A 25,242-nucleotide genomic window follows, 5' to 3' on the forward strand; every position below is an offset into this window, starting at 1 on the left:
ATGATAGACACAAAAGGATAATTTACATTATTTTCCTCGTGTATATATCTGAAAATCTCTGCTTTCTTTTGACACAGGATGTCACCACGTACTCTTGGCTGACCTGGAATTCACTATGTGGCTCTGGCTGGCCTCAATCAAATCCATGGCAAGCCTCCTGCCTCAGCCTCGAATGTGCTGAGATTAACAGGTGTGAACCACCATACCTGGCTTGCAATTTTCCACAGCAAGTTTCAACCCTGTATGCATACATATGTACACAAAGAACAGGGTTAGCCTCCAGTTTCAAAGCATCTTTGAAGCAGGCGAGGCAGTGCATGTAAAATGGCTTCCCTTCTCACTATTCTATGGGCCATATGAACGTCATTGCTTCTTTCCAAAATGATCGTCACAATCAAGCACACAGCTCAGAAGCACAGTGCTTGTCTATCAAGCATGAAGCCTTGGATTCAATCTACAGCACAGAGAGGACAAGGAGGAAGGAAGAAAGGAAGGAAACAGTAATGTTTCCCAAATTCATAAGGGATCACTTTGGTAAAGAGGAAGAAGCCTGGGGCCCACCTCCGAGAAACTCGAGGCCAACAGTCCAAATGAGCTGGAGTCTCAACTTCCTAATTTGTTTCATTTTGGAATTTTTTTTTTTTTTTGAGATAGGGTCTCATTAGAAATTCTGATCTTGCCAGGCAGTGGTGGCTGTGGTGGCTGTGGCAGCTGCTGCTAACACCTTTAGTCCCAGCACTGAGGAGGCAGAGGCAGGCAAGCGGGTATCTGTGAGTTTGAACCAGCCTGGTCTACAGAGTGAGTTCCAGGACTGCCAGGGCTACCCAGAGAAAAAGAAGCCCTGTCTCAAAAAAAAAAAAAAGAAAGAAAGAAAGAAGCCAGGTGGTGGTGCACAACTTTAATCCTAGCACTTAGGAGGCAGAGGCAGTGAGTTCGAGGCCAGCCTGGTCTACAAAGCAAGTTCCAGGACAGCTAGGACTGTTACACAGAGAAACCTTGTCTCGAAAAACAAAAAAAGAAAAAGAGAAAAAGATTCTGATCTAGTCTGCTATGGTAGTACATGCTTTTAATCCCAGCACTTGGGAGGCAGAGGCAGGAAGGGCTCTCTGAGTTTGAGGCCAGCCAAGGCTGCATAGTAGCCATGTGGTGAGACCCTGTCTCAAAAAAAGGAAAAAAGAAAGAGAGAGAGAGAGAGAGAGAGAGAGAGAGAGAGAGAGAGAAGGAAGGAAGAAGGAAAGAAAGAAAGGAAGGAAGGAAGGAAGGAAGGAAGGAAGGAAGGAAGGAAGGAAGGAAGGAAGGAAGGAAGGAAGGAAGGAGGAAAGAAAGGAGGAAAAGAAAAGAAATTCACATTTGGAGCACATAGGAGGTAGAAGCAGAGGGATCGGAGCTTCAAGGTCATCTTTGGCTATACAGTAAATTCAAAGCCAGCCTGGAATACCTGAGTTCCTACGTCAAACAAAACAAAACAAAAATGTAACCAAGAGATAGCCATTTGGACGAGTAGACAGAGTCAAATAGATGGAGTTCTCCAAGGTAAACAGGCCCAACCCTTTGAGGCCCAGATACAATGAAAAGTAAGAGGAAAGGTGAATGATCTCTCTTGCTTCTTTTTGTTGTTTTGGTTTAGTTTGATTTTGAAACAGGGTCTCATGTAGCCCAGGCTGGCCTGGAACTCAATATGTACCCAAGGCTAGCCTTAAACTCCTGCTCCTCCAGCATCTACCTCATTAGAGGTTGGATTATAGGCATGTGCTCTTGCTTCTTGAGCTTTGATACCCACCTTCTGCCCTCAGACACCAAAGCTCCTGATTCTCAGGCATCTGGACTCAAGGCTGAATCTCAGCAGCCACTTTGATTGGTCTCTGTCTTCCAGATGGCAAATCCAGCAGCTTCTTGTCCCCCATAATTACACAGACAAAAATCCCCTGACAAATCTCCTCTTGCCTATCTACGCATGTATTACTGGCTTTGTACCTCTAGAGAACACTAGCACAGTAGGTATGAGGTATGGGCACAGAATCTTCAGTTTAAACAGAAGCCCCTGGAGACTCAATGATTTATAACATTTGTTGCTCTTTTTCCTCTTTCTCTTTCTTTTCCTTTTGTTTGTTTGGTTTTTTGAGACGGGGTTTCTCTGTGTAGCCCTGGCTATCCTGGAACTTGCTTTGTAGACCAGGATGGCCTCAACCCCACAGATCTGCCTGCTTCTGCCTCCCGACTGCTGGGGTTAAAGGTGTGCACCACCATCTCCTGGCACAGATTTGTTGCTCTTACAGAGAACCCAAGTTCTAGTCTGAACACCCACATGATGGCTCACAACCATCCATGGCTCCAGATCCAGGGGATCTGATGCCTTCTTCTGACTTCCTTGGATACCAGGCATGTAAGTGGTACACATATATACAGGCAGGCAAAATATTCATATTGCTTTGGGCTTAAGGTGAAGCATAGCATCATAGCAGAGTATACATATTACATAATCAATTCGCTAATTTTCTTTTATAGCCTGTGCTTTTGTGTCTTCCCTAATAAATCTTGCCCAAGATCATAAGGATTGACTCTTGATGTTCCTCCTAATAAATTTACATTTTAAAATTTATTTTATTTCATGTTCATTGGTGTTTTGCCTGCATGTACATTTTTGTGTGAAGGTGTCAGAAGCCCTGTAACTGGAGTTACAGACAGGTGTGAGCTGCCATGTGGGCACTGGGAATTGAACCCAGGTTCTCAGCCAGTGCTCTTAATCACGGAACCATCTCTCCAGCCCCTAAATTACATTTTGAAGTCAGGCATAGTGGTGCAGGTCTGTAATCCTAGCACTTAGGAAGCTGAGGCAGGAGAATGGCAGAGAGATCAAGGACAGCCTGGCCTACAATAGCAAGACCCTGTCTCAAAAAGCAAAAAGCAAAGCAAAGAAAGAAAGAAACTTTTTTATATTGGCTCAATAAGATGGTTCATCAGGCTAAAGAACTTTCCACCAAGCCTGACAACCTGAATTCAATCCCCAGACCCCATGTGCTAGAAGGAAAGAAGCAACTTCCTCATGGTATCCTGTGACCAACAACATGCCATGTATGATAGTGCATGCATGCATACACAATAAATGAATAGTTGTAGTATAAAAAGAAATAAAAGTATCCTAAATCTATTTTTGTGTGTGGCATAAAATAAGGATTCCATTTCTGTTTTTTCTAAGTATAAAATCAATTCTATAACAATCACTAAACAGTAGACCCTTTCTCTACTGATTTGTAGCACCAACTGCACCATATACTTGTCGTTGCTGGAGTTGTCTGTGTTCCAAGGATTGACCCTTGAGCCTTATGCAAACTAAGCAGGGATTCTACCATGTCCTCAGTTCTGTAATACATTATCTATGCTCACTCTTCTTATACAGTAACCTGTTCATCCATTCCTCCATGAAAACCACCTTGTGTCAACTGCTCTACTGTATGACTCATGTCTTTAGTCTGTTCCATCAAGTCCCTCTCCACCTCTATCTGACTGTCATTTTCCAGGATTGTCTTGGATCATTTAGAAACTTCTATGTCAAATTTAAAAAGAGCTCAGCAAGGATCTGGAGAGATGGCTCACTGGTGAAGAGCACTGGCTGCTTTTCCCAGAAGCCCTGGGTTCAGTTCCCAGCACCTACATGGAGACTCACAACCACCTTGTACTCTAGTTCCAGGGTGATATTACACCTTCTTCTGGCCTCTATGTCCCCATGGTGCATGCCCATGGTGCACAGACCTACGAACACCTATAGACATAAACTAAAATACCTCATCAAATCTTACAATACATCCTGATGGTTTGTAAGGGCTTGTATTTTAGATTGGTTTGGTTTGTTGAGACAGACAGGGTCTCAGTATTTTTGTCCCGAATTTTGCCCAGGCTGTCATCAAATTCATGATCCTCCTTCCTCATCCTCTTAAGCGCTAGAAATGCCAGCTTGCAGCGACCCACCAGACTTTCAAGAATATTTCTCTTCTGCTCCATGGTCTCCTTATTGGCATGCCCAAGGGCAAACACCTGATCTTTGTTATTCCTTTTGCCCAAGGCTGTATCATCCCTAACACTAAAACAATGATCAAAAGTATCACAGCAAGATAGGCCTTAAGTGCAAACTGCCTGGTGCTTAATCACCTAAAGCTTGATTACCAAATGCTTTCAGTGATCGTAGGTGCCCTCAAGGCCCTAATGTACTTTCACTGATGATGCAGGTTTAATTATAGTATCATCTCTGTTCACTGGGATTACAGGTGTGCACCACCACCCTTGACTTTGATGGCATTTTTAAAACTACATTGAATTTATAGACCACTTAGAAAGAACTTTTACATTTCCCGAGCCAGGCATGGTGGTGCATGCCTATAATCCCAGCATTCAGAAGGTGGAGGCAGGGGATCAGGAGCTCTAGATCATTGTAAACTATATAGTAACTTTGAAGACAGCCTGGGCTATATGAGACCATGTTTCAAAAATCAAAAAAGAACAAACTTGAACTGCTTACTTAGTTTTTCCATTACCTACCTATTCTTTTCTTTAATATATGCTTCATAAAAACTGGGGCTGGGAAAGTGGAGAAAGTTGAGCGCGGGCAAGAGTTCCATCTTTTTCATGTAGATGTTTCCGAAAGATCAACACCCTCACACACACACCTTGTCCTCAGTCTACTCTTAATTTGTCCCTTTGCTCACATGATTGGGGAGCTCAAATACATCACTTTCATGAGAAAAAGAAGCCTTGAGGAAATAGGTTTGAACCGTCTTTATGACCTTTGTGTTGTAAATACCCTGCAGGTGAGGAAGAGAAGAAAGCTGTGACTTAATTTCCCCCCCCCCTTGTATTTTATGTGTATGGGTGTTTCGCCTGCACCGTGTGCGTGTGCATGTCTAGAGCTCAAGGAATCCAGAGGAGGGTGTCTGATCCCATGGGACTGCAGTTACAGGTAGTTATGAGCTCCCATGTGGGTGCTGGGATTGACCCTGGGTCCTCTTAATCACTGAGCCCTCGCTCTAGTCCCAACATCCTGTTTTTATTCAGTTCTGTCTGATTTATTCCCCAGTGTATTTCTCCCTTTCCTTCATAATAAGAGAATTTTAATTAGACACAGGGCTTTGCAACTAAAATATACACTTCCTGGTCCCCTTTGCCACTAGCTGTCACCACATTAATATAGTACAGGAAGGAGGGATGGAGCACTGCTGTATTCTGTATTCTAAAGAAACATTTGTACTCAATATTATAAAAAGGAATCTGCACGTACATGTTATTAGTAGCTTAGAAAGTATGTGCTGTTAACTGTTGGCTTGTTTTGCATTATCTCCCCCCTACCCCCACCCCCCACCCCTACCCCCCCACCCGTTTCCCCCAACCCAGAAGTCCTGTGAGGAGGACAGGGTTGATGCTGGCAGAACGGAAGTAGGCTCAGCCTTTCAAGTGCCTGAACCCAGACATTCACAGGGTGAGGGGAGAGCACACCGGTTGATAACAAGAGAGGGAGGCATGGTCAACGCAAATCTCTGAAGTGTGTTTAAGTGCCTGGCCAGAGGGCCAGGACAGAGGTCTGCAGAGATTCCCTGGCTGCCTCTGTCCTCCCCTCCCCCTTAGAGCCCAGTGCTGCCTGAGCAGATGAGATGGAAGGCAGGGGCTGTCGTGTGTTGTTTGGAAACATATTGATCTGCTGCCTTCTCCAACCCCCTGCTCTCTAGCTAAAGCACAACTTCAAGATTCGATCCCTGCCTCCACTCATAAGCCTGTGTGGGTGAGAGGCGAAGAGAAGGCAAGCACTCAGCTTACCAGATGACCAAGTTCTTAGCGACAGAACTGGGGACGACGGCGGGTCAAGTGCCTCTTCAGGGCCCTTTCAAACATGATGTCTGCACTCTCTTGGGCTCTGGGCCATGGCCTGATGGCTTGGACATGACAGCAGCCTGACAATGCTACTTGGGATATGCAGATAAGAGGTTCCTGTTGAGTTAGTTTGCTATGGATTCCTGCCAACCCTGGACCTTCCACCACCACCACGGGATTACTTTGTGGGATGGAAATATAGTTAAATAGTATTAAATGTCTGCGTTTTGAGGGCTCCTTGAAAAAAAGTACTAAGCCTTACCTTTCATCTTCTTGTTGTGAACAGTTCGCTCACATGCTCTAAATGCTTTCTTGTTGTGGGATATTTGTACCCTGTGTGAAGGTGTAGTGCTGTGATTGGTGTTATAAAAAGTTGAATGGCCAGTAGCTAGGCAGGAGGGATAGGCAGCATTTCCAGGGAGAGAGAGGAAGTAGGAGGAAGACTCTAGGCTCATGAGGAGAAGCCAGGAGACAAGGAGAGGAAACAGGAGATGCAACAGAGAAGAGAGGTAAAGCCACATGTCAGGACTTAGATCACTAGGAATGAGTTAACTTAAGTTACTAGTTAGGAACAAGCCTAAACTATAGGCCAAGTTTTCCTAATTAATAAGAAGTCTCCGTATCATGACTCGGGAGTTGGCTGGTGGGACAGAAAAAGACTCCTTACACTTTCTCTTCTTTAAAATACACGTGTAAAACTGTAACTTCCTTCTCAGTACCACTACCTGTATCGCTCAGGCTTCGACAGATTGTTTCACTGCTGTCGAGGGCTAAACACTTCATAAGTTTTTCTTGTTTTAATTAACTGTGGGGTGTGTGTGTCTGTGTGTGTGTGTTTGGGGTGTGTGTAGGTGAGAAAGAGAAGCAGGAGAGAAAGAGAAAGAAAAAGGGGGACACACACACACATACAGAGAGAGAGAGAGAGAGAGAGAGAGAGAGGGGGGGGAGGGAGGGAGAGAGACTCACACCCTAGCACACATGGGCAAGTCCAGAGGACAACTTGTTTGCAGGAGTTGACTCTCCTTCTTTCTATGTCGGTCCCAGGACTGAACTTTTTTTTAACCTAGTCATTATTTAGAAGTGTTTTCAAATGTCCCTACAAAGCAGAGCCAAGTGGATCTCTATGAGTTCGAGGCCAGCCTGGGCTACCGAGTGAGTTCCAGGAAAGGTGCAATGCTACACAGAGAAACCCTGTCTCGAAAAACAAAACAAAACAAAAAAAGAGAGAATGGCCCCTATAGGATCATATGTTTGAATGCTTAGTCATCAGGAGTGGAACTGTTTGAAAGGATAAGGAGTAGGAGATATGAACTTGTTGGAGGAAGTATGTCACTGTGGGCTTTGAGGTTCTAAAAGCCCATGCTTGCTGGGTGATGATGGTGCACACCTTTAATCCCAGCACTCAAGAGGCAGAGGCAGGCGGATCTCTGTGATTTAGAGGCCAGCCTGGTCTACAGAGTGAGTTCCAGGACAGGCTCCAAAACTACACAGAGAAACCCTGTCATGAAAATCAATCTCTCTCTCTCTCTCTCTCTCTCTCTCTCTCTCTCTCTCTCTCTCTCTCTCTCTCTCTCTCTCCCTGAAGATCAGGATGTAGCTCTCAACTACTTCTCCAGCACCACATCTGCCTGCATGCTGCCATGCTTCCTGCCATGATAATGACGGACTAAACCTCTGAAACTATAAGCAAGTCCCCAATCAAATGCTTTCTTTTATAAAAGCATGCCCTGGTCATGGTGTCTCTCTTCACAGCAATAGAACACTGGCTGAGACAGAAGTTGGACCAGGGAGCAGGGTGTTGCTGTGACAGGCCTGACCATGCTGCTTGTTGGTGGAATGTGAATGTTGGGACTTTGTATTAGGAAAGCAGTTGAATGCGTTAAGGAGCCATCTTAGAAGGAGCATAAAAGACAGTGGTGCTGAGAGCGATGACCCAGCTCAAGAGATTTCAGAAGGGAAGAGTATTATTAGTAAGTGGCCTAGGGACCATTCTTGTAATCTGGCAGAAAAATGTGGCTCCTTTTTGCCCTTGTCCCAAAAATCTTCCTGAAGCTAACTGAAGAGTTTTGGAGTAATATTATTGGCAGAGGAAATTTCAAGAGTGGTTAGCATTGGCTGTGTCACGTGGTTATTAGTGATCGATCACTCTTAAACAGCTCTATGATGAAAAGGAGTGAGCCAGACAAAGAGAAACACAAAATGTACAGTTTGAGGAGAAAAAATTACCAGGAACTGTAATGGAACTAATAGGTCCAGTGCTTAAGGAGATAAAAATGTTTAATGGAAATCCTGATGCTAAATGGAATAAAGTGAGACCTCAGGTCAAGACCACCCCCCAGCTAAGGACATCCCTTTTATTACATTATATTAAATTTCCTTCATTCCTTGTGTAAAGGAGCTTAAGGAAAGTTTAAGCAGTGAAGGAAACCATCAAAACCAGAAAGCTGGTGAAGATGTAATTGAGCTAGAGGGAGAAGTTCCAGTCCCAGCAGGCAGCAGAACTTGAAAGGTTTGGTCAGGTGTGTGAGGCCAGGTGTGTGTCAGGGGTGTCCCTGCATGGAAGCCCAGAGAGGCCATGCATGAAGCTGTGAAGGTGAAGCCTGGATTGCCTTGGAGGGTCCATGATGTTGGAGATGCCAGAGCGGTGGGAAACCAGCCGAGGAGAGCTGCCAACAGGGAGTGGAACCAGCCCAAGAGAGAGAAGTGTGTTGCAGTCAACAATGCTGAAAGGAGTTGGAGATCTGAAGAGTGCTTTGACATCAGACAAGGAGATGGAGAATTTGGAGTTTGCACAGCTGGTTTTTGGCCTTGCTTTGATCCAGTATTTTCTGACTGTGCTCCCTTCCCTCTGTTTTGGAATGGTAATGTATGTCTTGTGCCATTATATGTTGGAAGTATGTGATCTGCTTTTGATTTTGATTTTACATACTGTATAGAGATTGCCTTGAGTCTCAGTAGAGACTTTGAACTTTTAAACATTATCGAGACTGTTATAGACTTTGGGGACTTTTGAAGTTGGACTAAATACATTTTTGCATTAAGATATAGCTACAAAAAGAAAAAAGATATAGCTATAAGCCTGTAAGAGCCAGGGAGTGGAATGTGGTGGTTTGAATAAGAATGGCCCTCATAGGCTCCTATATTTGAATTCTTAGTCTCATCACAGCAATGCAACAGTGACTAAGACATCTTGTCTCAAAGATAGATGATTGATTGATTGATATATAGACACATTCCAATCTAAAGTGGACCTGATATCTCATGCCTATAATCCCAACAGGCAGAAGGCTGAGGCAGAAGGATTGCATTAAGTTCTAGGTCAGCATGTCTCAAAAAACAAAAACCCCTAATCTACTACATACTACTTATATAAAATAGAATAAAAATAAGCTATTAGAAAAATTATCGTTTAAGGTAATTTAAAAATATTTGTTTCATTTTTGCATGTATGGGTCTTTTGCCTGAATGTGTGTACGTACACATGTGTCTGGTGCCTGTGGAGGTCAGAAATAGGATATGGATGCTTGTGAGCCCCATGTGGGTATTGAGAACTGAAGTTAGGTCCCCCACAAGAGCAATAAGTGCTCTTAACTGCTGAGCCATTTCTCCAGCCTCAAGATAAAATTTGTTGTTGTTGTTGTTGTTGTTGTTGTTTTCTAGACAAAATTTCTCTGTGTAGCTTTGGAGCCTGTCCTGGAACTCACTCTGCAGACCAGGCTGGCCGCGAACTCACAGAAATCTGCCTGCCTCTGCCTCCTGAGTGCTGGGATTAAAGGCGTGCGCCACCACCGCCTGGCAATAAATTATTTTTTGACCAGAATACAAATCTACTTTTTTCTTATTTATTTTTCATTGGTTTAAATCCTTGAGGGGTAATATTTTAGTATTTTTAATGATTCATTTATTTTTTATTTTATGTGCATTGGTGTTTTGTCTGCATGTATGTCTGTGTGAGGGTGTCAGATTGCCTGGAACAGGAGTTACAGACAGCTGTGAGCTGCCGTGTGGGTGCTGGGAATTGAACCCCAGTCCTCTGGAAGAGCAGCCAGTGCTCTTAACCACTGAGCCATCTCTCCAGCCCTGGGAGGTAATATTTTCAAATGACATTTAAAAAAATCGGGCCAAAATTTTACCATTAGAGATGGCAGTATAAAATATTCATCACATGCTATAAAACGGTGTTGGGCCAGGTGGCACATGAATATAATACCATTCCAAAGGAATCTGAGTTTGAGGTCAGTGGGGACATACAGTGATAACTTTGTCTCACAAACAAATAAGTTTTAAAACCCATCCCCTCACTCTCGGCTTTTATCTTGTCCCAGGCTAGTAACAAGGAATCCACTGACTGGCAGCACTACAGGAACCACGCAAGGCTGTAGCACCGCTTTGCAGTGTGCATAACATAGCATAATATTTAACTAACTTACATAACAGCCCTCCAGTTAACAACTTTAGCCAATCGGGTCTTGGAAATTAAGCCAGGTTTTAAAAAAAGACTCCTCCATTCCCACACCAGATATAGTCAATAAAAATGCTAAAATAAAGCCCAGCACGTAAAGCCAGGCGTGATGGCACATACCTTTCATCCCAGAAGCAGAGGCAAGTAGATGATGGATCTCTGTGAGTGGGAGGCTAGCCTGGTCTACATACATAAAGCGTTCCAGGGCAGCTAAGGCTACATATAGCAGGTCAAAAAATAAATAAATAAATAAACAAAAAATAAAAAAAGCTACAATAAGTGATAATTTAACATTATACTTTGAGGCAAAAAAAAAGTCACTAATTACAAGACAAGAATTCTTAGTCAGAGAGTATCATATGGAACAAATTTGGATGGTGCCCCGGTCTTGAATGAACCACAAATGTTTTCTGCTTATTTATTTCTTTTAGCATACAGACATCAAGCAAAAGAAATAAACACCCTCAAATTGAGAACAAAACAGGAAGCAGCAGCTGGCAGAACTGTGGAAAGTTTGGTAATTCTGGCCAAGGTGAGGCAAAGCCAAGGACGCAGCAGGAGTCTGACAGAGCAAAATTACAATTTCAATCAAGTCTGAATTGTGCGTACAAGACGGTGCCTGGCAACTGAGCAGTTTTTGATAGTGCCGCTATGTTAGGGGGAATTTCACATGAAAATCAAGGGAGAGAGCAGTCCATGATCAGGTCTGCCGAGGGAGGCACTTGGAGATTTTACCATGAGATAACTGGCTGGGTAGGAAAACAAGGATTAAGAACAGAAAGTCAAGCGGAGCCTGTACTCTGGAGCAGATCATCGCACACTTCGATGCTCACACAGTCACGGGCCGCTGTAAACATGCTTCTTTGAACACAGAGGGTCCAGGTCTGGGCCTGAGGGGGCGCCTGGCCTTGTAGCCAGCTCTCACAGAGAGGCCCCAGATTGCTGCTGCTCTGAGCAGCAGGGCATTCTGGGATCCTGCCGAGTTTGACTTCTCTCCCACCCCACCAAGCATGGAGCCTTGTCACTGGTGAGTCACACATTGCACTTACCTGCCAGCAGCTGCTGCTACAGAGACAATGAAGGCCAGGAAAAGGCCAGAACCCCTTCCCTCAGGTGGCCTGGGGAGACTTACCTTCCTCCCTGGTGCCACAGAGACCCAGGAATGCTGGGCCCAGCACAATGAGTCCACCACCCTATTATTAATACTTTTGCCCAAGGCCAAGCCGGGAGGGGCTGCAGCCCTCAGCGGTAGAGACGATTATGAAAGAGATGAGCGATAGGGAGAACAGAGAGCGGCACCAGCCTAGATAGGGGCACTCACTGTTCCAGCTGAGAGCGGGAATGACAATGGCAGTTTACAAAGAAGAGGGCCTGAGCTTCAGAAGATGGTGTCTCCAGGGAGCCCTGACTGCCCACATGCAGCGACATTTCGCTACCATTTTTTTATAGCAAGGGGAAAGCACCCTGTAAGGCAGCAGAAAAACACTGCTTCTGAGGGGTCTGCCTTGCCAATGTGCTTCTGCCCTGGAAATGTAGTGCCCAGATGCATGCTGATGGCATCTGGAGGTAAATCAGCACTAGGCAAAGTCATCAGGGTAGGGCTCCCATTAGAAGGGTTTGAATGGCCTGAGCTGACACCTATTTATATCTTATCATGTGAGGCTCTCCACCATGGGATTTACAGCAGGAAGGGCCTCACCGGATGCTAGCTTCATGGTCTTCAACTTCCCACCTTCTAGAACTAGGAGCCAAACAACCTTTTGCTCTTTGTAAATGATCTACTTTCTGGTGTTTCATTAGAAGAAAGAAAACAACAGACTAAGCTGACCACAGAGGTAATTTCTAGCGCCTGTTTTGTTTCCCCAGATGGGGGGTCCCGGTCTGTTTTGTTTTGTTTGCGAGTCTTGGGCTTTGTTGTTGACGACTGGATGCTTTAGAGATAGTGGAGCCAATCTGGATGCTGACTCTCCCCTCCCTCCCAGGGCCAGTTGTTTAGTCACTTGACTGGTCCAGTTCAGTGAGTCTGAGATTCCTGCACAGTGCAGAGCCTTTTGATGTCTTTCTCAGAGGCTACAACCCTGGACACACATCACAGTCTCCAGAAGCACCAGGATTACAGCTACGTTCTCTCGGACCTCATCTAGCTGTTCTACCAGCTGGGGGGGGGGCTCCACTAATTTGTAGCTGATGCCTCTATTTTTGATACCTCATGAAGCAGAAATTGTGCCACAGTCCGATCAGTCTCCTTTTCAGGGCCAGCAATACGGGCCAACTTTGAAGTTTGTTCCTACCCCAGGAGAGTTCTTCTTAGCTGCCTCTCCTTTTAACCTTTTATGTCTTTTAACCTTCTAGAAGGTCTATCATTTCACTTGGTACTACAAACCCAGTGGAGCTCGTGGCCCTCTTAACTGCTCACCGCCAAGATGGCCGTTTTTCCCCTAATGTCCCAAGCATGAACTGTCCCGGCTCTGTTTCAAAATAGTCCTCGAAGACAGAGTAGTAAAGCTTTTTGTTCACTTGGGCTTTCTCTCTCCTCTTGGGCAAGATCTCTGTATCACTACGCTTGAACTGGGAAGGGGGCAGAGAAATAGTAGCCTGCCTCTTCCAGAGGGACACATTTGCTTTACAAGATGGACCTTGAGAGGGGTATCAGGCCCTGGTCTTCCTGACTTGTCTTGCCCCTCCTGGTGTGGAACTGCCACCCTGTGAGCAGGCTAGAATGGGAATGGTCAGGGCTGAGGACCATTGTCTGCCATGCACACGGTGCACACAGTAGGACTTCTGTCCAAAGGTTGAGGGGGAAGGAAATGACCTCCCATCCTCTGCTTTCTAGGTGCATGGAATTCAGCTTCTGTACTATGGTACTGAGGAGGCTGAAAGATGCTGATGGCCTGCCCTTCCCTAGGATGAAACCATCACCCCGTCCCGGGAATATTATTAATTCATGCATTCAAACCTACCCGATTATTTCAATCCGCTTCAATTTTTTATTAATGCTAAAGTTATCTTGATTTTTTAAGGAAAAAACAGAGCCCCTATGTTTTGGACCTGTATTCCCAGAATCAAGTTTCCATCACAAAGAGTAGGTGAGGGGGTGTGGGAAGGAGTTTGGGGCCCAAATGCCACAGGTTCCCATTGTTCATACAAAGGTTTAATAAATGTTCTTCAGTGTCTCTCCATTTTTCTCGTCATATTTAAAAAACAATTCAGAGACATAAAATTATTGGGTCTTTCCCCCCCCCATCTTTTTTATTTTATTTTATTTTATTTTATTTTTTGAGACAGGGTCTTGTTATATAACCCAAAGTTGCTTCAAATTCATGATCCTCCTGCCTCTATCTCCTGAATGAACATGCTACCTGCAAAGCTTCTTTCTCTTTTTTTGAGACAGGGTGGTCTCAAATCTTTGAATTTAACATCCTCTTGCCTCAACTTCTCTGGCACAAAGATTACAACCATGTGCTACCACACTTGACAACTGTTAGTGTGTGTGTGTGTGTGTGTGTGTGTGTGTGTGTGTGTGTGTGTGTGTGTGTGCTGAGACAGACGAGGTCTCACTATGTAGCTCAGGCTTGCCTCTAACTCTCAGTCATACTCCAAAACAATTTTCACCAGTTAAATGGATGTTTCATTGAGGCATTTATCTACCAATTTCCTTATCTCACTAATTTCTAAGTCTTCTTCTCCCTCAATCATCTTTTCTTTGAAGGTGAAAAATAAAAGTTTGGTTGGTGGCAGTATAAATGCATGCTTTCACTCTTACTTGATTATTTAACCCACTGCATTTTTTACGATGAGAACGCTTAAAATCTACTCTCTTAGTTTTCCTTCCTTTCTGTTGTCTTTCTTTTTAGACAAGGTGCCAGGCTCTCCTGCAGCCCGAGCTGGCTTCTAACTTGCTATGTACTGAGGATGGCCTTAAACATCTCCTCCTCCTGCCTCCATTTCTTGAGTGCTAGAACTACAAGTGTGGACCTCCACAGCAGGTTTGTTCGACGCTGGAGAGCAATTCTCGGCCTTCTTGTAAGAAGCTGAGCGAGCTCTCCAGCCCCCTCTCTTCAACACATTTTTTTATTTATTGTACTCACTACGTTGGACAACATATCTCTTGAACTTACTCCTCCTGCAATATTATTTTCCTGTTCTTTCCCTGAACTCTGCAGCCTGTCCTGGAATCATTGATGACCAGGTGGGGTTTGGTGTTGTTGTTTTGTTTTTTAAATTTCAGGCAGTAACATTTGCTCTTGTTAGTTTTCTGTGGTCCCTTTCTCTGGGTTTTGACAGTTGTAACAGATCAGCCACCATTCTAGTAAAGCCCACGATGGATGGCTTCAACTCTTCCTTATTTCCCGGGTCCTGGTAACCATTGGTCTGTTTCATTCCTGTTTTAGACTGCGTGATGGCCCACAGAGATACCCACATTCTACTATCAGAGACCTGCGAGTCGTGCCTTATATGGCAAAAGAACCTCACAGGATGTGATTTCTATCAAGGATCTGGAGAAGAAATCATCCAGTGTTATCTATCCATGCGGGCTCTAAATGTCATGACAAGAATCCTTAAAGAAAGACTAAGAGGGGAAGGCGGAAGTAAGCTGCGAGGCTGGATACCAGAGGCTGTTGTAACGTGAGGCAGGACTCAGCTAAGGAATGCAGATGGCCTCAGAGCTAGAAAAGTCCCTGCCAATACCTTGCCTTAAGTCTAATAAAGCAGATCCTGGCCTTCTATCCTCCAGAAGTGCAAGAAAATATATCTGTGCTGTTAAAAGCTATTCTGTCTGTGGCGGTACTTGGTTATGGAACAATAGGAAATGAACACACATTTCTATAGTTATAGTCTCTCGGTTTTTCAAAACGTCGTATATAAGGAAACTTACAATTATTTTAACTCTTTTATGTCTGGCTTCTTATCCTGAGAGACTGTATTTAAAATTTATCCATGTTACAGAACATGGTGGCTCATGCCTTCAATCTCAGCACTCAGGAGGTAGAGGCAGGTAGATCTCTGTGAGTTGGAGGCCAGACTACTCTACACAGAGAGTTCCAGGCCAGCTAGGGCTACATAGTAACACTAAAATTCATCTAAGTTTATGTGTATTTTACCACTATGAAAGGAGAGATTCATCCTAATTTGTAAATGAATCAACAGGCCTTCCCTTTTAATTGCTGACTAGAATTCCATTGTATATAGTATCACAGACTGTTTATGAGTTCACCAGTTGGAGAACATCCAGATTGTTTATAATTTTGTTAGTTTTTTTTTTTAATGGTCTTGGTAAGTAGCTCAGGCTAGCTTTGAACTCATTATGTAGACCAGCTTGGCGTTGATTATCCAGCCCTAACCTCTCTAAAACTGGGATTATAGGCTTATGCTACCACACTTGACATTGATTTTAATTTGTTAATGAATAAAACTGCTACAAACATTTGCACATACCTTTGTGTGTCACATCAATTTTCAATTCACCTGGCTATTTAAGAAAACGCATACGCTTTTAGACTGTGGAAACAAATGAAATATCATTACCAGAGAAACAGGTTATTAAGTGATACAAACAAAAAAGAATTACAGGCTTTTGAAGGCCAAAGATACATTTATAAAGCAAGCCACAAGCTCTGAGTTCCAGACCTCTTTTCTGGAAATAAATTCAAAGATAGTCAAGCAACCAAGAAATCATCTTATTCTATTGCTCTGTGTGTGTGTGTGTGTGTGTGTGTGTGTGTGTATGTGCGCGCGCGCGCGCGCTCGTGCGTGCGATGTGCTCACAGTGCTTCTTTTCATAGCAGAAAGAACCCTGGCCTAAGGAACTCCCATCTTTTAGCAATCCTGCTCTTTGACCCAAAAGGAGACATCACTCATCCCTCCAGGCAGCTCCTTGCAATGCACCTCCTCAGGTACACCAGCCCTCCTCCTGGTTTTGCATTCTTGGCATACCCAAAGAGAAAAACAGGGGCAGCCTGGCTCACGGAGGATCGGAGGATCGCATCTCCCAACAATATGCCCACAGAGAGACTAGGCTGTCTCCCTTCTACATGAAGCAGAGATGTGCTCTGCCTAGGCTTTGCCCCTAGGACTAGCTCCCTCCTCCACTGTCCTGCAGGGGCTAGAATGCAGCTACTGTGATCTTTTGATGGTTGGGAGGTCTGTACCCTTTCTCTGTTGGCCGGTCATGGGGAACTTCCAGAAAGCCATAAATGTGGGGGAAAGGAGAAATAGCCTAGTTGCCCCAAGTGCCAGGGGTATCTAAACCACCTACCTCTTCACGGCCCATGGTTGACTTGTGCTTTTCAACTACCCTAGGAACCAAATTGACACAGCATGACCACATTGTGATGGAAAAATGCCAGGCACGGTCGGCCTGGCTCTTGATGCTCAGATCAAGAGCCCTTACTCAACTGCCTTCCATCTTCCAGATCTCCTATCTGTCCATGCCTCCCAGAAGCTGGAGGGCAATGAATCTTGTCAGTCACAGTCCCTTTTTGCGACACAGAAGGGTAGAAAGGTCTGGAAGGGTCGAGAAAGATATTCAGCACAGGCCATAAATGGCACTGATGTCATTGGTGTGGTTTTTTTTTCAAAAGCATTAAGCCATTCTTGGGAAAGTTCCAAACAAAATGCCACTATACACTCCTTTCAATTTACATAGTAGTTCCACTCCTGGAAAATTCCACGTACATTCAAGTCATACAAAAACTACTTTGAATTATGCTTGCTAAAACTGGAGTTCTAGAGAGAGGCGACCTATGGCCCCCATATTAGAATAACACGGAGCTTTGTGAACATACGCCCCAGTTTTCTTTAAAGCAATTTTAGAAATAGAAAACAAGGACTCTGGAGAAATAATTACAGGCAGACCTTTAAAATACACGCATGTTGGGGCAGTATTTGAAAAGTGTGTAAGATGTGGGGGAAAAAAACTTTAACAATGTCACATGCAGTCAGAAACATGTGACATTCTTGGCTCCTGCCCACTACTCATTAGGAGACCCTTGTCAGTAGATTCCTGTTAATCACTATAATGGCCAAAATGTTCCCAAAAGCATACCTTTGGGGATGCTGCCCACAGCAATACTCATTCTCCTAAGGTAAAACATTCAACATGGCGGAATTTCAATATGAACTTTACCTACTTAGTGTCTGGGGGCCACCCTGGATGGAAGAAATGACTTCTCCACTTATGAGTCCCCATTCAATTCGGCATACAGAAGAAATTTCTGACCCAAAAAATTTCCTGTCTTTTGTTTGTGTGTTTGTTTAATGTATAGCTCTGAATCAGAATTTTCTGATTTAGTACAAAGAAAAAGTAAGAAAACACTGACTAAATGGGACAGTTATACTTTACACTGAGCTAAAAAAATGCTAATAATTACCCACATTTCACATCACTTGAAAATATAATGTTTAGCTATAATATTCTTTTTTCCCCCTTTAAGACAAGATGTCACTACATAGCCCTGGCTGGGCTGGAACTCACTATGTAGATCAGGCTGGCTTTGAATTCATAGAGATCTGTTTGCCTCTGCCTCCCAAGTGCTGGAATTGAAGGTCTATGCCGCCACACCTGGCAAATTTCCTTTGTTATCACGGAAAAATCTCCATTGTGTGTATATGCTACCTTTTCTTTATTCGTTTATCTGCTGACGGCTGTCTAGGCTGATTCCTACTCCTTTGGAACTCACTGTGTAGCCCAGACTGGCCTTGAACTCACAGCAATCCTCTTGCCTTAGTCTCCCAAATACTGGGATTACAAATTTGAGCTGGCCAGTTCTTGCTTTGTGTGTGTGTGTGTGTGTGTGTGTGTGTGTGTGTGTGTGTGTGTGTGTGTGTGTGTGTGTGTGTGTGGTGTGTGTGTGTGTGTGTGTGGTGTGTGTGTGTGTGTGTGTGTGTGTGGTGTGTGTGTGTGTGTGTGTGGTGTGTGTGTGTGTGTGTGTGGTGTGTGGTGTGTGTGTGTGTGTGTGTGTGTGGTGTGTGTGTGTGTGTGTGTGTGTGTGGTGTGTGTGTGGTGTGTGTGTGGTGTGTGTGTGTGTGTGTCTCACATTGGCCTCAAACTCTTAATTCGATTGCCTGTTTCCTGAGTTCTAGGATTGCAAACGTGTGCTAGCACACTGTTTCTCATTATACAGCAGTTGATCACCATGTCTGAATACAATGACGAACATGAAAATTATCACTGTCCTAATAATTCCATTGAAGTGTATGAACTCAGCTTGCCAGGCTTCCACAGCAAGCCCTTTCCCACTGAGCCGTCTCCCCAGCCCCGACACCTTCTTTAGCTACTGACGAATAATTTCAGACTTGCCCTAATTTGAACATCATCATTAGGTCATGGATTTTCATGTAGATTCAATCTGCCTCATTTCATTGGCACCACTAACCTTTATATGCTATAAATGTCATGACTGTGTCCAATGAAACACGACCCCATTCATCCTTGAGAACAATACTGATTCTGCTTCCCTCTCTCTCTCCCCCTCTCTCTCTCTCCCTCCCCCCTCTCCTCCCCCTCTCTCTCCTGGCCTCAAACTCAGCAATCTGCCTCTGCCTCCCGAGTGCCGGGATTAAAGGCATGCGCCACCATGTCTGGCTTGAACGTTACTGATTTCTAGCACCATAAAAACACCCCTGGGTCTTTGTGTACTTTCCTTGCTCCTCCTTATCTGTACCAGGCTACTTCTGCAAATGACCCGAGTCTCTGCTAATGGGGAATGAGTTAAAAGACAACAGCCTGAGCACTAGCGACACTCGAGACAAAGCCGGAAAATCCATACATATTTGTGGCAGACAAACTCTACAGCGGCCGCCATAATCCCTGCCTCCCTGCGTCTGTGTGTCGGGCTCCTGTATTTTATTTTATTTTTGAGATAGGAGCTCATGTAGCTCAGTGTAGCTGAGGATGGCCCTGAATTTTTAATCCTCCTGCTTCAACATCCAGAGAGCTGGGATTCCAGGCGTGTACCAATAGCCCCGGTTTATGAGGTGCTGGAGATTGAACTCAGGCCCTCCGCATGCTCGGCAGCACTATCAGCTGCTACATTCCCAGCCCTGGTTTGGGTTTCTATCTCTTAAGGGCTAGGATTACGTGTGCGCCATCTCGGCCAGCTTTTGGGCGTTTTTTTTTCTACATTTTTTTGTGTGTATGTATTTTGTGGGTGTGCACATCATGGTATGTGCTTGTGAGGGTCACAGGACAACTTGGGGGAATTGGTTTTCTCCTACCACATAGGTTCCAGAATTGAACTCAGGTCGCCAGGTTCGGAATCAAATTTCTTTACTTGCTGAGTCATCTTGCCAGGCCATGTCTTTTTTTTTTTTTTTTTTTTTTTTTTTTTTAAGCTTCGGCTAGCCTCACATTCCTGGCAATATTCCTGCCTCAACTGGACATATACATGATTATATTATGTGTATAAGGATTACATGATGGTATGTCCCTCTTGTAGGGAGACTTCCTCCCCGTTGGCTTTACAGAAGCAAACTGACTACCAATCGGGCCATGTGGCAAGGACCTGGGGACAGCTTCTGGCTGACAGCCTACAAGAAACTGAGGTTAAATGTGCCAGTTTGTGTTCGGAAACAAACCACAGCCCAATTCAACTGATTTTCTCTTTGGTTTTTTTTTTTTTTTTTTTTTTTTTTTTTTTTTGGTGGGGAAGCGGGAGCTGGACATTGAACCCAGGGCCTCAAGCACGTGTTCTCCCTCTATGCATTAAGATTTGTGAGACCTTGAAACAGACCATGCAGACACTCCTTAGCTCGGCATCCTGGCTAAAGCCATGATCAGACTCCTGGCTCACAGGAAGTATGAAAAAGTGATGTGTCTCAAGCCTCTGTGTTATGGTAAAACTATTGAGCAGGAACAGATAACTGCTATAATTCTACTTTTAAATTTTTTTAAGGTTTGTTCCATTTTTTAAATGTGTATGAGTGTTTTGTCTGCATATATGCCCAGACACTTGGTGTGTGGAGGTCAGAAAATGGTATCAGATCCCCTGGAACTGGAGTCACCATAAGGGTGACTGGGTACGCCGCAAGAGCAATGCGTACTCTAAACTGTTGAGCAACTCTCTAGGCCTGTTATCCTCAGTCATGTGCTTACAGAAATGTTTAATTCAATCTCGCCATATGGTGTTTCCCTTAATTTCTTAGAGTTTTAGCCTACTGAGACGCCTCCTTGGAGGAGCACAACTCAAATTGCGAACAAGAACAATGAAAACAAAGGTTTCCCCTTCCTTAAGGAAATAACTGTTTATTATTTCTAAATCTTAATCTTGCTTACTTCAGTAATCTATGTCTGGGAAAGCACTCTGCAATAATGTAGCCCTAAGATCCCCTTAAATTGTTAACAAAAATGGAATATTCCCTGTTATTGTAGCGTATTACGGCTTAAAATATTTTTTCTTTTATTTTTCAAGACAAGGTTTCTCTGTCTAAACCAGGCTGGCTTGGAACTCAGAGATCTGCCTCCCAAGTGCTGAGATTAAAAGCATGTGCCTGCCCTCTGCCCCCTACCCCCACCCCGCCCCTCCCCCCCAGCTAAAAAATTTTTTTATATATATAGTTTCTCTAATAAATTTTGGAATAACATTCAACTCACAGAAATTTGATTGAGGCAAAATTATCATACAAATCCTTTGCTTGCCAGTAAGTACCTATTCCCCCCAAACAAGGCACCTCACTGCTTTTGAACTGACTAAAAAGAAAAAAGTTAAGGGCCGACAAGATGGGTTCGGTGGATAAAAATGCTTGCTCCCAAGTCTATCAGCTGAGTTTGATCCCCGGAACCCATGTGTAGGAAGGAAAGAACTGACTCCTGCAAGTTGTCCTCATGCTGTGGCACATGCACGCCCATACCACTCCCCAAAGAATAAATAAATATAAAAAGAGAGGAAAATACATAGTTTATATTTTAATACTTCTGCTCAAAAATTACATATTTTAGGGTCAGGCATGGTGGCGCACGCCTTTAATCCCAGCACTCAAGAGGCAAAGGCAGGCAGATCTACGTGAATTCATGGCCAGCCTGGTCTACATAGTGAGTTCCAGGATGGCCCAGGCTACATAGAGAAACCCTGTCTCAAACAAACAAAAATTAGATAATTTAAAATATTCATTTGAAATGTTAAGCTGATTGATTCATTTTAAATATTCTTCTATTTCAAGTACATCATTTAGCAGGAAACATTATACAATAACACATGCTGACAAAAAAGCATTTCCCAAAAGTAATAATTCCAGTAACAATTTCTCTGTTGGATGAGACTTGACAATAAGTATTGTGAAATATCTTATAACTACCCTGCACACAGTCGCTAAGTATTTCTGTAATAGATTTCATAGAAAGTAGCTGGGCTAGCTTTACAGACACTTCAGAAACAAATCAAAAACCCTGGAGACTAACGAAGTCAAAGACTTGATGTGCAGCTCCACATGCTCCTTAAGCCTCTGTTCTAGGACACGAAACTGTGATTAATAATGCGCAGCGAAGGAAGGCTAAGGGAACCTGGAGGAACGCGGTTGGCTTTTATTTCTTTTCCTAGACCTAGTACAGAACCTGGCATTTTAATTCAATTAATGTTAAAAAAAAACACGAGTGGATAATTAAAAGAAGGAAAGAAGGGAGGGAGGGAAAGAGAAAGAAAGAAGGAAGAAAGGAAGAAAGAAGGAAAGAAGGAAGGAAGGAAGGAAGGAAGGAGGGAGGGAAGGAAGGAAGGAAGAAAGAAAGAAGGGGCGGGCAAATGAGCCAACGAGACGGCCCTAAATGTCTTTGTCAGAATGAAATATGTTTAAATATCAGAAAAGGGGGCTTGGGGAGGTGGCTCGGTGGACAATGGCACTAGCGTGACAATCCGAGGATCCGAGTTTGAATCCCCAGGACCTGGAACCCCAGTGCTGTCCTGGATGGAGACAGGAGGGTTTGCAGGGGCTTGCTGCTGGCCAGCCATTTTGGCTTAATCAACATTCCAAGTCCCGTGAGAGACCTACTCAAAAACTAAGATGGAAGCCCCACGTGGCGGAGTCTTTCATTCCAGCACCCAGAGGGCAGGGGCATGTGGATCGGATTGCTGTGAATTCCAGGCCAGCCTGGTCTACACAATGAGTTCCAAGAAACCAAGGGTACATATTGAGACCTTCTCTCAAAAGACTAATAACAATAATGTGGAGATCGATAGAGGAAGGTCCCCAGTGTTGACCTCTAGCCTCCACGTGTTCAAGCACAGGAGACATACCTGCACACACATGAATACACATGGCGCACATGTGCCACACATATTTAAATATCTGAAAAGGAATAAAGAAATGCAAAGTAGTGAAACAGTTATCCAGAATCTTTGTGAAGGCTGTAGAGTTTTCCGAGAATCAATAAAAGAAGCCGGCATTAGTAGGCCAGATGGGCAGGACTGAGGATTATGCGCACCTCCTGTATTTTAAAACTTCAAAATCTATGTTTTTGTCTCTAAAAAGGAAATTAGGAGAAACTGGAGATCTACAGCCCAAATTTCACAAACCGCAGTCTCTGTCCAAAAGCAACCTCAGGGTAAAGGAACAGTAATTGCGCCCATCTCCATGTCACACTTCTGCTATCTTAACACTCCAGAGGTGGGGGTGAGAGAATCCTGAGTACCAGACCAGCCTGGAGTACATAGCCAGACCCTGTCTGGAGAGAGAGAGAGAGAGAGAGAGAGAGAGAGAGAGAGAGAGAGGAGACAGACACAGAAGGGATTTTCTCCATGGATGATAGATATTGCCCTCCACGGACCATTTTGAAAGTTTATATTTGTTTGTTTAACACAATGAAATAAAACTGAAAACATAGATGCTTAGAGAACTTTTAAAACCACAAAGCTGCGCGTGATGGCCCACAGCTTTAATCCCAACACGTGGGAGCCAGGGGCCCCGGCTGACTTGGAACTTGCTGCGCGGACCAAGCAGGCCTCGAACTCGAACTCACAGAGATCCACTTGCCTCTGCCTCAGAAAACAGTGCGCAAACAATCCCACAGGAGATAAAAGGCCTTACCGCTAAGAAATGAAAATTCGGTCGTTAGCAGCCAACCACTGGGAAGAGCGCGGAACATTTTAAAATGAAAAGAAAGTTATTCGCCACCTGGGGTTTTAAACACACTTTGCAGAGTCAAGGCACAATTTACAAGCAAGAAAAGACGCAGTTTACCATTCCCAGGCTCAACGAAATACCATTCCCAGACCCAACGAAAGAAACACCGATTTCTGGGGTCAACCAAGATTGGAGTAAAATCCACAATAATCGCTCTTACCTACGTCTAACAGCTGATGTCTCTGTAGAAAAGAGAAAGAATTACCTGAGATCTCTGAAAAGCAAGCCAGAAGAGGCCGATCCGGAGGAGAGACGAAACGTTCTTCCAGCTCCGTCAGCGCCTCAGTGTCTTGTGAGCACGGGGCTGTGAGTAGATAAAGGCTCTAAGCCACGCCCCGCTGGAAACCAGGGTTTGATCCCTGGAATCCGGGATGAAGAAAACTGCCTCCACCGGGTTGGCCTCTGACCTCCACATAAGCCTTGTGACGTGCAAAAATGCACAAACAAAATTTTTTAAAAAAAAAGAAAAAAAAAAAAAAACTTGGAAAGCCAGGCATGTTGGCGCATACCTCCAATCCCGACACGCAGGCAGAGGCAGGCCGATCTTTAAGAGTTTGAAGCCAGCCTGGTTTACAAATGGAGTTCCAGGACAGCCAGAAATAATGTTCAAGACCCCTGAATTTAATCTCCAGAAAAACAAATTAAAATAAAAAACCTTGAAAAATTGGCTTGCCTGTAATTCTAGAAATCGGGAGATGGAAGCAGGAGGGTCCGGAGCTCAGGACTAGGCTCAGCTGCAAAGCAAATTCGAAGCCAGCCTGGGTTACATGAGACCCTGTCTCAAACGACAGAAATGGACAAGGACAATTGATATTATATATACACACATATATATATTTTTTTTCTCAGCCATAAGGAAGAATGAAATTAGCCATTTGAGGGAAAATTGGTACAATCAGAGATAATCACATTAAGTAGATTTAGCCATTCTCCAAAAGTATGAATATTATTTTTTCCTCTCATTTAAGGTTCCCACATAAAATCATGTATGTATAGATGAAATGAAAGTAGAAATGAGATTATCTAGAAAGGCTAGAGAGATGGCTTAGAGGTTAAGAGGACTTGCTGCTCTTGCCTGGAACCCAAGCTTAGTTGCTGTACCCACACAGCAGCTTATAGCCGCCCACAACTCTCCTTCTTTCCTCTCTCCCTTCCTTTCTTCCTTTCTTTCTTCTTTCCTTCCTTCCTTTCTTCTTTTTTGAGACAGGCTCTTTCTATATATCCTTGGCTGTGCTGGAACTCACTATGTAGAGCAGGCTGGCCTAGAACTCACGAAGTGCTGGAATTAAAGATGTGTGCCACTATACCTGGCAACCACCCACAACTCCAGTTCCTGGGAATCTGAAACTCTCTCCTGGCCTCCATGGGCACCAGGCACGTGCATGTAGTGCACTTACATACATGCAGGGAGAACACTCATACACTTACAATAGAAATGAATAAATCTTTTGTTTTGGTTTGGTTTGGTCTTGGTTTTTGAGACAAGGTTTCTTTATATAACAGCCCTAGCTATCCTGGAACTCTCTTTGAAGACCAGGCTGGTCTTGAACTCACAGAGATCCTCCTGTTTCTGTCTTGAGTGCTGTAATTAAAGGTGTGCACCATCACAGCCCAACATAAATCTTTTTTTTTTAAGAAGAAATTTTCTAGAGAAAAATAGGACTATTAGGAATGGGAAAGGGGGAGGAAAGAGGGAGAGGAGAATATATTGGGGGAGATATTCTCAAATACAATATGTATCTGTAAAATACTTAAAACTGCATTTTATTTATTGAGGAGCATGCAGCACATTGCACAGTAGAGATCTGGAGTGT

At 44.0% G+C, this 25,242-nt stretch overlaps 1 protein-coding gene across 2 annotated transcripts in view; it reads right to left on the reverse strand.

The window, feature by feature from the left end:
- Zfx (zinc finger protein X-linked) overlaps positions 1-23,711 on the reverse strand; it is a 76,133-nt gene extending 52,422 nt beyond the window's left edge. The window contains exon 1 of one of the 2 annotated variants that reach the window (XM_037199291.1): positions 23,634-23,711. The gene's annotated coding sequence lies outside the window, so the exon portion shown is untranslated. The remainder of the gene's footprint in view (positions 1-23,633) is intronic. The other variant, XM_037199289.1, reaches the window with a different exon arrangement.
- Positions 23,712-25,242: the final 1,531 nt, after the last annotated feature.

Source organism: Peromyscus leucopus, chromosome X (assembly GCF_004664715.2).
Source record: "Peromyscus leucopus breed LL Stock chromosome X, UCI_PerLeu_2.1, whole genome shotgun sequence".
Taxonomy (NCBI): Eukaryota; Metazoa; Chordata; class Mammalia; order Rodentia; family Cricetidae; genus Peromyscus; species Peromyscus leucopus.